This window comes from Caretta caretta, chromosome 4, assembly GCF_965140235.1.
Source record: "Caretta caretta isolate rCarCar2 chromosome 4, rCarCar1.hap1, whole genome shotgun sequence".
In the NCBI taxonomy this organism is placed as follows: domain Eukaryota; kingdom Metazoa; phylum Chordata; order Testudines; family Cheloniidae; genus Caretta; species Caretta caretta.
This window is the reverse complement of record NC_134209.1, coordinates 26,944,347-26,957,840: the sequence shown is the minus strand read 5'-3', so window position 1 is coordinate 26,957,840 and position 13,494 is coordinate 26,944,347. Positions and strand designations below refer to the sequence as shown.

The 13,494-nt window shown below is 43.8% G+C and overlaps 1 protein-coding gene across 5 annotated transcripts in view; it reads left to right on the top strand.

Moving 5' to 3' along the window:
- RASGEF1B (RasGEF domain family member 1B) overlaps window positions 1–13,494 on the top strand; it is a 374,925-nt gene that overhangs the window by 299,290 nt on the left and 62,141 nt on the right. Inside the window, exons 1-2 of one of the 5 annotated variants that reach the window (XM_048847461.2) lie at window positions 7,517–7,657; window positions 11,320–11,452. The exons of 1 other annotated variant lie outside the window; for it this stretch is intronic. The gene's annotated coding sequence lies outside the window, so the exon portion shown is untranslated. Of the gene's footprint in view, window positions 1–7,516; window positions 7,658–10,816; window positions 10,961–11,319; window positions 11,453–13,494 lie in introns of those variants that run through there. 3 more of the 5 variants (XM_048847462.2, XM_048847463.2, XM_048847459.2) reach the window with 3 other exon arrangements.

Here is a 13,494-nt window from a genome sequence, read left to right as displayed (position 1 = left end):
GCTGTTCAAATTCAGCCTCCAGGCGCTGAGCCTCAATGGGCCAGCCCTGAGTGAAGCTTTCACCCTTCCCTTCACAAATATGGTGGAGTGTACAGCACACAGCTATAAGCATAGGAATATTGTCATTGGCCAGGTCCAGCCTCCCATATGGCAGTGCCAGGGGGCCTTTAAACAGCCAAAAGCACACTCAAGAGTCATTCTGCACTTGCTCAGCCTGTTGTTGAACTGCTCCTTACTGCTGTCAAGTGGCCCCATGTATGGCTTCATAAGTCATGGCATTAAGGGGTAGGTGGGGTCTCCCAGGATCACAAAGGGCATTTCAACTTCCCCTATGGTGGTCTTCTCATCCGGGAAGGAAGTCCCTGCTTGTGTCTTCCTGAACAGGCCAGTGTTCCGAAACACGCATGCGTCATGCCCCTTTCCGGACCAGCCTGCGTTAATGTCCGTGAAATGCTCCTGGTGATCCACAAGCACCTGGAGAACCATAGAGAAATATCCCTTCTGATTAATGTACTCGGTGGCTGGGTGATCTTGTGCGAGAATTGGAATAAAAGTACCATCTGTTGCCCCTCCGCAGTTAGGGAAGTCCATTTGTTCAAAGCCATCCACAATGCATTCACGTTGCCCAGAGTCACGGTCTTTCGGAGCAGGATGCGATTAATGGCCAAATGTCGCCGTTCCCACTCCAAATTGGTTAGCGACTGATCAGTAGCAGTCTGGAGTAGCCAGTTTCCACAGTGCAATTGCCATGCGCTTCTCCAACATCAGGGCAGCTCTCATTCTTGTATCCTTGCACCGCAGGGCTGGGGCGAGCTCATCACGCAGTCCCATGAATGTGGCTTTCCTCATCCGAAAGTTCTGCAGCCACTGCTCATCATCCCAGATGTGCATGATGATGTGATCCCACCACTCAGTGCTTGTTTCCCGAGGCCAAAAGCGGTGTTCTACTTTGGTCAGCACCTCCGTGAATGCCACAAGCAATCTCATGTCGTAGCTACTATGCATGGTGAGATCAGTGTTGAACTCCTCTTGCCTTAGTAGTTTAAGGAATAACTCCGCTGCCACTCATGACGTGTTAGTGAGAGCAAGCAGAATATAGGTTAACAGTGCGGGATCCATTCCTGGAGACGAAGAGGCAGTACACAAACTGTTGAAAGATGGCGCCAAATGCAGATGGAAGCACAGGGATTGCTGGGATGTGAAGCAATGCATCATGGGGCATTGGGACTGGACCCAGGATGCCCTGCGACCCCCTCCGCCTTCTCACAACTGTTAGCAGCAGAAGAGGAAGAGGTGCTCTATGGGCTAGCTGCCCAGAGTGCACCGCTCTGAATACCTCTGCAAGTGCCACAAGGGTGAACACACTATTGCGCAGGCAGCTGACAGTGTGAACACACCACAGCGGTTTCCCTTCAGCGCTCTCTGAGCGGTGCTGTACCTCTGCCAGTGTAGACATACCCTAGTCTGGTCTCAGCATGGAGGGGATGGACTTGTTCACCTCTCAGAGTCCCTTCCAGCCTTACGTTTCTCTATTCTATGATCAGTAGCCAGGTCTGATGAAGCACTGGTTGTCACCTTCCTACTGAAGACACCACAGCCCATTTCACCTAATGGTTCTCCACTACTAGCCTCATGTACACACATAACAGGAGAGGCAACAGAATGGAACTCTGTAATACCTCACATGAGCGAGACTCAGAACACATGAGCAACCACCCAGAACTACTCTCTGAGTCATCTTGGAGAAAGAAAGAAAGAAACTAGTCAAGGAATATTGTCTATCCCCTCAACATCCCTAGCCATTTCAACTTCTTTGTGGTCAATGCTATCAAAGACGACAGAGCTAAAAGAAGAATCTTCATTTGTCTCCAGAAGGTCATCACCACCTAACAAAACCACAGCAGTACTATAGTGAGTTCGGATCTAAAATCAAACTGGCCTGGGTCCTGAAAGTATTGCCTGGGCTGCTTTGACACAACCTTCTGTATAACCTCAGCAGTATTGCCTAGTGGATAGAACACTGGACTGGGACACCTGGGTTCTATTCTGGCTCTGCCACTGGCCTGCTGGGTGACCTTGGGAAGTCGTTTCACCGCTCTGTTGCTCCGTTTCCCCATCTATAAAATGGGCATAGTGATGCTCACTTCCTCTGTAAAGTGCTTTGAAATCTACTGATGAAGAGCTAGATATTATTATTATTAATAATATTTTATTTTATTACTTCTTTATAAAGTCTTCAGCAAATTTAGTTGCCAATTGCTAACAAGTCCCTCCTGAGCATGTGCAAATTGAGATTTTTCAGAGCCTTATACTTGGCCAAATTTGGACAGTTTTTCATGGGAATGGCAAAAAGCATAGCCCTGACCTCCCTCCTCATGCCACACCTCCCGTGCCAAATTTCAAGTCTCTGCCCAAGCCATGGTGGCGATAGAGCTTCTCAACGAGAAGGTTGTAAGAAATTTTTTTACATAGGCAAAACAACATATTTTTCCCAGCAGGAGAGTGGGGTGGGGGGAGGTATTTTTTCATGCTTTGTGTGTATAAAAAGATCTTCTACACTTTCCACAGTATGCATCCAATGAAGTGAGCTATAGCTCACGAAAGCTTATGCTCAAATAAATTGGTTAGTCTCTAAGGTGCCACAAGTACTCCTTTTCTTTTTGCGAATACAGACTAACACGGCTGTTATTCTGAACCCAGTATAGAAAATTTCACCCTAAACGGTAAAGTTTGGCAAAGTTATAAATAACTTAAAATGGGGTCTTACAGTGGGAAGCATTAGGCAACAGCGCACCAGCTCTGCCTATAATATGGTCTGGGGAAGTGGGGGTGTACACACATATACTTAATATCCACGCACATATGCAGCTAGACTATTGTTTCAATTCAGCAAAACATTTAATACATGCTTGAGTCTATCCCTGTTCAACAAAGCATTTAATCATGGGCTTAATTTCAAGCTTGGAATTAAGCATGTTTAAAGATTTGCTGCATTGGGGCCCATATTCTAAAAATCTGCAGTCTACCTATTTCTGAACTCTGAAAAAAATTTGGGGCCCTGATCCTGGAAACACGGTCATGCTTAACTTCATTCATGTGAATATCTCACTGAATTCAATGGGTTTACTTGTGTGTGTGTAAACTAAGCATGTATATAAGTGTTTGCAGGATCAGGGCCTTAGTCTGGATTTTGGGTCATATTTATTTTCTAAACCTGTGTATTTCACCCGATCCCTATGAGCTGTACTCTTCTTTGGATGTGGGATTCTATCAAATGCCTTTTAAAATCCCAGATATATATTGTGCATTGTTAATATGCCATCTGTACGGTGAGCTAGGTGCTACTTTTCATTTATTCTGACCTATCCCTATTTGAAGCCATGGGTTCATTTTGGCAAGCCTTAACGGCTCTTAAATTACCAATAGTCTGTTTTTAATGCGATCCTAGTTAGATTCTGTTTGAATAAACACAGGACTTAAATGAAACCTGATGTCTTCCCCCTTTATATAGAGAAATGCTATAAACCACAGAGTTGGGATTTGTGTTTGTTCAACTGTGACTGAAAAAAATATATTAACCAGCATCAACTGCTCCCTCTCAGCCATTCCTTCCTTCCTTCCATCTGCAGTGGTTCCTTTGGATGAATAGCATCCATCATTTGGGTACTAGCTGATCATGCAGAGGGATTAGTTCACATTAGTCTAAAAAAAGAACCCTCAATCCTCTCAACTCTTGAATGGAAATAGAAGGATGTGTCTTCATGAGGTTAAGATTTTTAAAAACTGGGAACCTAAATTTAAGCTGCTAAATCCATGCGTAGATTTCAATGGAACTTGCATGTACTTAAATACTTTGTGGAATCTGGGTCTCAGTACCTAAACATAGATTTAGGAGCTTAACTTTAGGCACTTGGTTTGTAAAATCTTGGTCTAAAAATGTATCACCACCACTGTTGAGATTAACCAAACTACAAAAAATAATAACTAACCTAGAGAGAAATATTGTTGTTTGTTTGCTTGTTTGTTTGAGCAGGGATATTGTGGATTCTACAGTTCTTTTGATTAGGCTTAAATTGATTTAAGATAAACCAAAATAGGCCATGCATAACTTGAAACTTGGGTGTCTACATAGGAGTTTGCAACAATTTAACTTGATCAGATTAAAAATGCATTTAAATTGAACGGTTTCATCTCTCTTGTGTGGACACCATTATACTAAGCAGTGTAGCCTAATAACTTTGTCTGGCAGAACATTGTCTTCAAATAATAGGAGTAAAATTGGAAATCAGTCCCCACACGGCACCTCAATGAAGCACTAACTTCAAAGCCTAATTAAGGATAACATCACTTGGGACTTTTCAACCAAATATGGGCCCCTGCCAGAGTATTTGATTACTCCTCCTTCCTGCTGCGAAGCCTAATGCTAACTAGATGGGTACAGTGCTAAAACAGGATAAAGGCTAGGGAGGGCACAGGGAATGTGTACAGAGCTGGTGCATGTTTATGTGGAGAGAGTTAGAGGAATAAAATATACAGGCTTTCTACTAAATAAAGGGGAGGGGAGAGGACTAGCAATATCACACCACTAAAGCCAAGTCAACATTTAAACTGCTAGGTGCGAGAATCCCCTCACCCTTAAAATGCAGCCAACTTTGGGATGTAGCACAGCAACCAGGGGGACAACTAATGAAATGCAGTTTTGAACAAGGATGGTGGAGGAGCAGAAGGAAAATGGTGGCAACTACCTCAAACTAATCAGCTTAATTGATCCCAGTCTGTTGTATAATATTCCTTTATGCATTTATAGAGCTTTATCAGGCCTCCCCTCAATCAATTTTTATTATCATGATTGCCATTGTTTTATAAATGGGAAGAATAAATAAGTAAATTGACTGAGCAACCCAGACATGACCTGCTTTTGAAACCTTGACTGTTTCCCAAACCTCCCTGTCATATATGCTCTCCTCTGAACTCTTGTCAGATTGTCACAAACTGAATGCACTACTCCAAAGGAGGCCTAAGCAATGCCATACGGAGCAGAGGAATTACCTCACCTATTTAACATGGGATATTCCAGTTAATACATCCCAGTATGATGTAACGCTTGCCTCTTTTGCACTGGTGAGTTAGACACAATCTATCATTCACTATAATCTCCAGGTCCTCTTTTGTGGCAGTGCTCTCTGCCAGTATTACTCCATTCTAACTTTGTGCTTTTGATTATTCTTCCTCGTGTAAACCATTTGATGTTTATTCCTTCAGTCCTGATTTTCATTTTATGGCTTTCAGTTCCTTTCTCTAATTTATGAAAGTCACCTGTGTATCCTCCAAGGTGTCTGCAATGTGTTATTATTTATTATTTACGTGACAGTAGCACTCAGATTAGGATTGGAACTGTTATGCCAGCTGCTCTTTAAACACAGTTGTAGGCATACTCCCTGCCTGGAAGACCTTAAAATCTAAAGCCCCAGTCTTATGAAGCAGTTCTGTGTGGGCAGATCCCCGTGCCTGCATGGAGCCCCTTTGAAGTCAATAGGGTTCCATGCAGATGTCTGCAGTGTTGACTTGTGCCTGAGGCTAAAGTCTATACTGCAGACTGCTGGCATAGCTATGTCAGTCAGCGGTGTGAAGAAATGTGATTCCCTAACTGATGTAGCTGAGCCAACAGACATCCCTAGCATGGATGCAGCTATACAGGCAAAGCAGCACTACTACCCGTGCAACTTCTTGCTTGTGAGGGCTAGTTTTACTATACCAGTACAAAAGTAGCTTTTCCAGTATACCTGCCTCCACACTAGGAGTGCTTTTGCTGGTACAGTATATCAGTATTCCTAGTAAAGCCATGGTCTAAGAAAACAAGTGATATAAGGGGGAAAGAGGAAGGAAACAGCAAAATGTATACAATTTTTTTTGTACAAATATATATAAAAATTCCCCTAAGTCTAGAAAAAGAAATACAAATCCTCCTCCTTTTGCTGGCAGATTTCCTATAGGTGTTACAGCAAAAGCGGGACTTATGGAAAGAGTTAAAGGAGTAAAAGAAAACGTGTGTGAAACTTCAATAAGGAAAGTTAGTTCCTATGTAGCCTACATGGGATCTTTTGGAAAACTGGGACCTGCCTACAAACATCAGTGGACAGGGCCAAAATCCATTGGTAGCCAGGGGAAGTTGTGTAGCATCATGTTTCTACATATGGTTGTGAGATTGGAAAGAGGGCCAAGACATGTATTTACTCTATGAACTTTGATAGGATTTTTTATTAAATCATTTGAGAAATATGTAAGGTAATTAAAGATGATATTGCACAGAGTTAAGATTGCACGAAAGGGCAACGTTAAAGTTTCCACAGCAATTTTCTGGATGCACAGTGCATTTATTATCAGTAAGGTCACAGTCACTCAGTAATGTCCTGATTCTGAAAGGGGAGCTGTGCCGGGTGAAAGGTCTGCATGTTTGGAGCCCGTTGCTGAATCATGTCTACACTAGTGAGCGTACAGCAGCACAGCTGTACCGATGTCTACACTAGTGAGCGTACAGCTGCACTGCTGTAAGATCGCTCGTGCAGAGCTCTCCCGTCGACGTAATAAAACCACCTCCCGCCAACGTAGCACTATCCACAGCGGCACTTTTGTCAGTGAAATGTATGTCGGTCAGAGGGCTGGTTTTTTTCACACCCCTGACCAATAAAAGTTTTACCGACAAAAGTGCTGGTGTCGACATAGCCTTAGTGTTTGCAGGATCTGGGCCAGCAGTGCTCCTGCCCCAGGGTCTTCAAATTAAGGTCCTAATCCTGCAAAGACTTAATCATATGCCTACCTTTATGAACTGTGATTAGTCCCATTGAAGTCATGTGTAAAGTTAACCTTGAAGTTACCTTAAGTCTTTGTGGGATTGGAGGCCATGGTCTTGTCTACAGTGGGAATTGTTACTGGTATAACCACCTGTATGGGAAGTTATTCTGGCCTGACACTGGCTCTTTCTTTGTTGTTGATTTTAGTCCCCTTCCCAAGCGAGATAAAGGCCACCTAATCAAGGCCCTCCTCCCCCAATAAGAATGACTACAGAGGGCATAATATTATAGAACACTACTGGTTTAAAATCAGGTCATGTCGCAGGCCCCCCCCCCCCAAATAATTTTCCCATGTGCACACAGGTGCTGTAACAATTTGTCAGGGGAGGGGCTGCTCAGAGCTCTTGAACCAAACTGTAAACCCTGTACATGATGGTAACCACTGCAAGCCAGGGGTGCCTCTCCCCAGCCCGCCCCGTTCCAGCACCTGGGTGTAGACAAGCCTGGGGCAGGGAACAAACAGCAGAGCCAGGGAGATGCAGTTGCAGGGGGGCGGACACTCCCCCACTTACACCCCGGCTGCCCAGACGCGCCCAAAGCTGCAGCGGGGCAAACCCCACCCCTTGCTCCCGGAGAGGCACCGTTTCCCAGCGAGGGCAGGGGGCGCTCCGCCCGGCCCAGGGCCCGGCCCAGCGCCGGCCGGGGGCGGAGGGAAGGGGAGGAGCGGGAGCGGCTCCGGAGGCAGCACAAGGAGGAAGGCGAGGAGGGAGCGAGACCGCGCCGCGGCTGCTGCGGAGACCTGAAGCCTGGCAGGGAGCCCGTCCCGCGCGGTGGCTCCAGGGGGCAGGGGCAGCAGCGGAGGGTGGGTGAGTTACCTGCGGGGCTGCGCGCAGCGAGCGCGGGGGGAGCCCGGCCGGGGCAGCCCCACGGCTCTGGGAAGAGGCGACGCCGGGCCGCTTGCGGGGAGTTTCCAGCCACCGTCCGGCGGCTCCTGCCGCTCCCGGGGGCGAGGGGCTCGCGGCAGCCGCGCTCTGTGAGAAGCCCGGGGCGGGGGGTTTGGGGAGACTCCGGTGAGAGACAAGTGTTGCTGGCTCGCTGTGAAGGGAGGGGGGGGGTTCCTCTGCCCCTCGGATTGCGGGTCCCCCAATCCGCATCCTCCCCTTGTTTATAGTGACACTGAGATGCCTTCCCCGTGGTGCCTTCCCCCATGATCCGGGGATGCCTTTTCAGAACCCAGAGCAGAGGCGGCCAATAGTTATTGTAGGACCGTGCAAAATAAGAGGGCGGGAGCGTGAGATGTGCGTTTATGGGCTTCTGTTTTTCTTTCCAGCGGGACGATGCTGAGACAAAACCTCAGATCGATGTCCTAGAGGTCGCGCCGGCGAGCTTAAGTGGAGGGTGTAATTGCTGTTAAATGCCTTGAACTTCGAGTGTTTTTCTTGTCTGTTTCGTCTACCCGGGCGTTGTTTTGGTTCCCTCCTTGAATCCAAGGAGTCAGCAGCACCGTGCCGTGACTGCATTGTGTGTGTGTGTATATCTAAATATAGTGCCGGGTGAGGTGCGGGTCTGCCGGGCTAAGGGTGAGACAATATCTCCGCAGAGTTCACAAGGGGAAGGGTGAGGAATCTTGGGGATCTGAAAAGTCAGCCTCGGGTATGAATGAATGATTCATTTCATCCCACAGAAAACTAGGGGCATATGACCGCGTGTAGTGATTGTGGCTTTTAAACAATATTTTGGATGCCTGGTGAGGTGGCCTGAGTGGGTGGAATATGTATCTTGCTCAAACAGCGAATACTTTTCTCAGTAATATGGGAGGAGATTGTAATATAAACATATCCTCAATAGTTTCATTTCACTTGAGCTGTGTTTCAAAAGTACAGTTGTAAATAAATCTGTGTCATTTTAAAGGAATGATAGCATAAGGTGCAGACTTGTGCTGCATAAACCTCACCTGAAGAGACTCCCGTAAAATCTTGGCATAAGATAAACAGGCTAAGTGTATTGGACAATTTATAGGAGATCCAAGTGGCCAGTAACCCATGCTGGGAAACCTTTACTAATACCTAATGCACATAAGAAAGATCTAACCCTTATTTCTGCCTCTGAACAATTTTGGACTTTGATGCCAAGTTTGCTCCATTGGCACTAGGACTAATGGTTGAGGTGGTGGGGATGTCTTCTTAAATAAGTATGGCTGAAACAATCAGTTGTAGGTTTTTAACCCTTGGTGACAGATGGAAGGGAGTGCTGGTTTATTAGGGAGCATCTATTAGCACATTTTATTACTAGCTCCCTGTCAGTTGCTTTTTCTGGTTATGATAAATGCCTGTATAGTTTCATGCTTTAGCAGTCCCTTTCCACTGAGCTTTTTGAAGCAGTTATATGAATTCCAGGCACATGGTATCAGACTGTCACAGTGCACCTCTACCCCCAGCTTGTTTCGGTAGCGGCTGGCTTTCCATGTTCCAGCAGTTACACCACTGAGAATTTAGTCAACATTTGCACCTGTTACTGTGGCACTTACAGTGAGATGTCATTATAAAATACAGAAAGATCTTACTGAAAGGGGCAGATCTGGTCTACACTGTAACTTTTGATGATGGGGGGGGGGGGATGGCTAAACTATGTGTTCCGCATGGATCGTCTTGCAGTGAAGGTACTACAGCCCATGTGTTAACCATGTAGCCAAACTATGCTACAGCACTGCAAGCATCTAATGCTCTAACTCCCAATATGGTGGTAGCTACAGGATAGATGGGACTTTTTATGTTTATCTTTGCATAACTGGATATTTTAATATGCAAGTTACATCTGTGATAAGCTGTAACAAAGCCAAACTTTTAAAACGGTTTAGTGTAGGACTGGTACTCTCCACAATCCTAGGTGTTTCTGCTTAAAATGATCAGCGGTGAAATAGCTCAGTAATGTTTAAGTCGTCATTAAGGGCTGGAATTTTTTCTTCCAAAGGTGCTGAGTACTTGCAGTTCCCATTGACTTCCGCTGGCATCTGTCTGCTCAGCACTTCTAAAAATAAGGCAATAATGTCACTTTTCACTCCATTGAGAAGTAGAACAGGAGAGGTACACAGATACCTCTGTGTGTGTGTGTGCACACATGCTAAGACAGCACTTCATTGGTTCATGCTCCAAAGGTTTTATTCACTACCAGGAAGCTTAGAAACTTGTCTTTTGTATGTAAGCTTAAATTCTGCATGCTCTGAGAAACCAAAACAATGTTGCAGCCAGTGCTTGACTCAGTCTGACTGCTAGTTAGTGTGAGTGCAGAAGAAGAAAACGTTACAAGTATTTTATCAAATGGTTTAGCAATGGAACAGCCCATAGGAATCAGTTTCACTCTTGCACATCTTTATTCTGGCCATGTTATTCTTTACTACTGTTCTCCCTTCTGTAGATTTATTTACGGTAACAGTAGCTCCTTCTCTCCCACTTGGGAGGACAAGCACCAAAGCACAACCACAGCACATTTAGTGGTTCAGAGAACTTATCTTAAAGTGTACTGTCTAGAAAAGCCTAATAACCCTTTAGCTGAGATAAAAAATATTGTTCCCTTTATAGAAAGGACTTTACATTTTTACACTGTGTTCCTAACTGAATTCTAGCTTTGTCTTTGGTTCAGCCCTGTACTATTTCCCTCCCCTCACTGCTTCCTCACCCCAATTATTATATTAATGTTCAGCCATGCAACTTAGAGGAAAATCTGTAAATTCAGAGTGGGGAAGTAGTTATCTGCATTTGAATAAGTTCTGATGAAACTAAACTTGTGTGTGCATGTGTGCTTCTCTTTTGGAGTTGTCTCTTTTAAGCACTAGCAAATGCTTGTTGTCATGTGGTGTGGCTGTGCAAGGGAATTCTGTATCATCTTCTCGGCCTGTGCTGGAAAACAAACTTGCAAACAAAAGTTCTCTAACAAATTTTATAGTCACAATGGGGACATTGTGAGCAGAAGGGAAATAATCCACCTCTGGCCAAAAGGCATTGTTATGTTCTCCTTTATTATTACAGCCGTGAGGAGGAGTATTAAAGAAACTAAATCACTGCAGTGAGGTGCCTCAGTGTGACTATATATTTACTTAGAAAATGGGCACAATTAAGGGAGCAATCCAGCTAAGGTTTCCTGTGACATTATAGAACAACTACATGACTCAGGTATACTTATCCTTCTTGTTTTTGTTAATTAATAATCTGTTTTCTAAATGGGAGAACATGTTCCAAAGTGTGTGGTTTTGTTGTTGTGAGATCATCACATGCCTTCAGTATGTAGCAAAGCATGGGGCCAAAGGTCAAATGCTTTCATCACTCAAGAAGTGCTTATTTCACTATACCTGTACACCCTGTAATAGGTTGTTCCTTACTTTTAAATATTCATAGACCAGTAGCCGGTGTTGATGATGATCTTTTCAGAATCAGAGTCTCTATGTGTTCGTTAAAACCATGCTTTATGAATGTTGACTTAGTAGGTGTGAATGTGAATCACTGGATCAAAGTCTCCTTGTCTCTTTTAACAGAGGGCCAGGATCCACCTTCTGTTGAGCATGGGAACTGCTACCAGTTACTAGCAGCTGAAATAAACCAACAGATGAAGTCTGACAGCATGTGCTTGTTTCTCTTCAAATAAGCCCTTGTCAAGACTAAGAAAAGGTGCTTTTTTCAATCAAGCTATCTTGAACTGTGTCCACATTGGTGTTAATGAGGTTTTCAGCTGAATTAAAGTAGCTAATTAGAGCTAACTAGTGGGGGGAAGCACCCTTTTTCCCTAAACTAGACAAAGTCTAAAAATCACTGGAAGAAAATTCAGCCCTGGTATAAACAAGTATAATTACTATAGATCCTGATGACGTTGTACTTTTCCCACAGGTGAATCTGAACAATCTTTGCTTATCTTTTGGTTTAAACACTGTTTTTGCATTGATAGAATTATGGGCATGATTTAAAAAATACCCCCAAACCTTGAATAGTGATATTAATACATCCCTTAGTGTGGATGCAGTTACAGCCGTGTAACTTATTCTCCTTCTCATATGGCAATAAGCCAAACTAGTATAAGCACTTTTATACCAGTATAACTGCATCCATACCAAGAAGGGCTGTATTGCTTTAACTACATCAGTACTGTATAGTTAAGGTGGTACAGCTGTTGTATGTAAATAAGCCCTTAGAGGAGATACTAATTTGTACTATGTATATTGTTTGTTTTGTCTCGTGAGCGAATTCCTCACTCTTGCCTTAAGCTACAGTAATTGTCTCTATCAGTCATGAAAATGTAAGATCTGCCCAAGCGTGGGGAAGGATTATTAACCTTTGCCTTACTTCTGGTGAAATAAGATGCTAATTTCTCAAACCAGCACATAGCACTTTCCTGCATCAGGAAGGGAGACGTTTGCTCATAAAATCCTAGTTAGGACAAGTTCAATGCAGCTTTTATAAATGCTGTTACAAGTTGTAGTTGCAAATCACAACCTGCTTGTCAGTTGTGATTATAAAGGGGGAAATGGTATACTGAAGTTCATTGTAGCTTTCACAAAATGAAGACAAAGCATGAACCAGCATTTTAGTATAAAGAGCAACATCTCTCGAATTCAATAGTATCTTGCTTTTGTGAGGTCACGGAAGGACTTCTCCCAGGTGAGCTTGATGTTCAAAGTTAGTACCATGTACTTGGCATTAATAATATAATATATGATTGTAGAGCACCTTCTGTAAAATGATCTTATTGTGAAAAGAATCATCATAACCCTGTGAAATAACAAAATATAATTACCCCCATTTTACTGATACGTGGAGAAATGAGAGAGAGAGTGAGAAATTAAATGACTTGGCCAAGGCCACACAGGAAGTCAGTGGCAGAACTAGGGCTAGGCTTTAACCTAAGCTAACCTCATTTTTATTTCCCTGTTGACCATTGACTACATTTGTATCCAGCTTTTTATAAAGCTCTCTGTCACTGCAAACAAGTGGAGATCCATTCCTATGATAAACGTGTGCTGGTGAAACTGAACTTTACTTTTTGGCCCTAGTCAACTGATTTGGGTCACGGTTACAGAGGTTAATGCCTCTGTCACATTAAACTGGGTCAGTATTCATGGTATTAGTCACATTAATTACTGTTGTTATGACCCTGTGGTTATTTTTACGGCTCTGAGGGTGTCCTGTGGCAAACTTCTTATATCTTTGTCATGGTGAAAAGCAATTTCATGATGTTGGCTGTCTCTGAAGGTATGTAGACAGGAGAGCAGACAAAACTTCACAACATACAGGAGAAATGAACAGCCCATCCTTCCTCTAGGAAGTGAGGGAAGGTTGGTGTTTGGGGCGGAAGTCGGTCATTGACGTCAGCAGGAACCGTTAGTGGAATGCTAAGCACTTCTGCAAATCCTCCCCTGAGTCCATCAGTTCAGTAAAACTCAGTCTGAGTAGACTATGTCTATCTTTCTTTGCATTTAATGTGCTTGTACTTAGAGTGCAAAGCTCTAGGCACTGGGTCCAGCAAATTCCTGCAGAATTCTAAATGTTTTGAGTCAGATAAATTGTTTTAGGGCAAAAATATACTTGTTTTTTATTTGGATAAAAAATAACCCAGACTAGGGAGGTGTTTATCAGCGTGTGCCTTAACTTGATTGTAAGGTAGAGCTGTTAGGAAGAAAATCCATATGAGAAACTTTATGGAGGGGAAATATATTTTG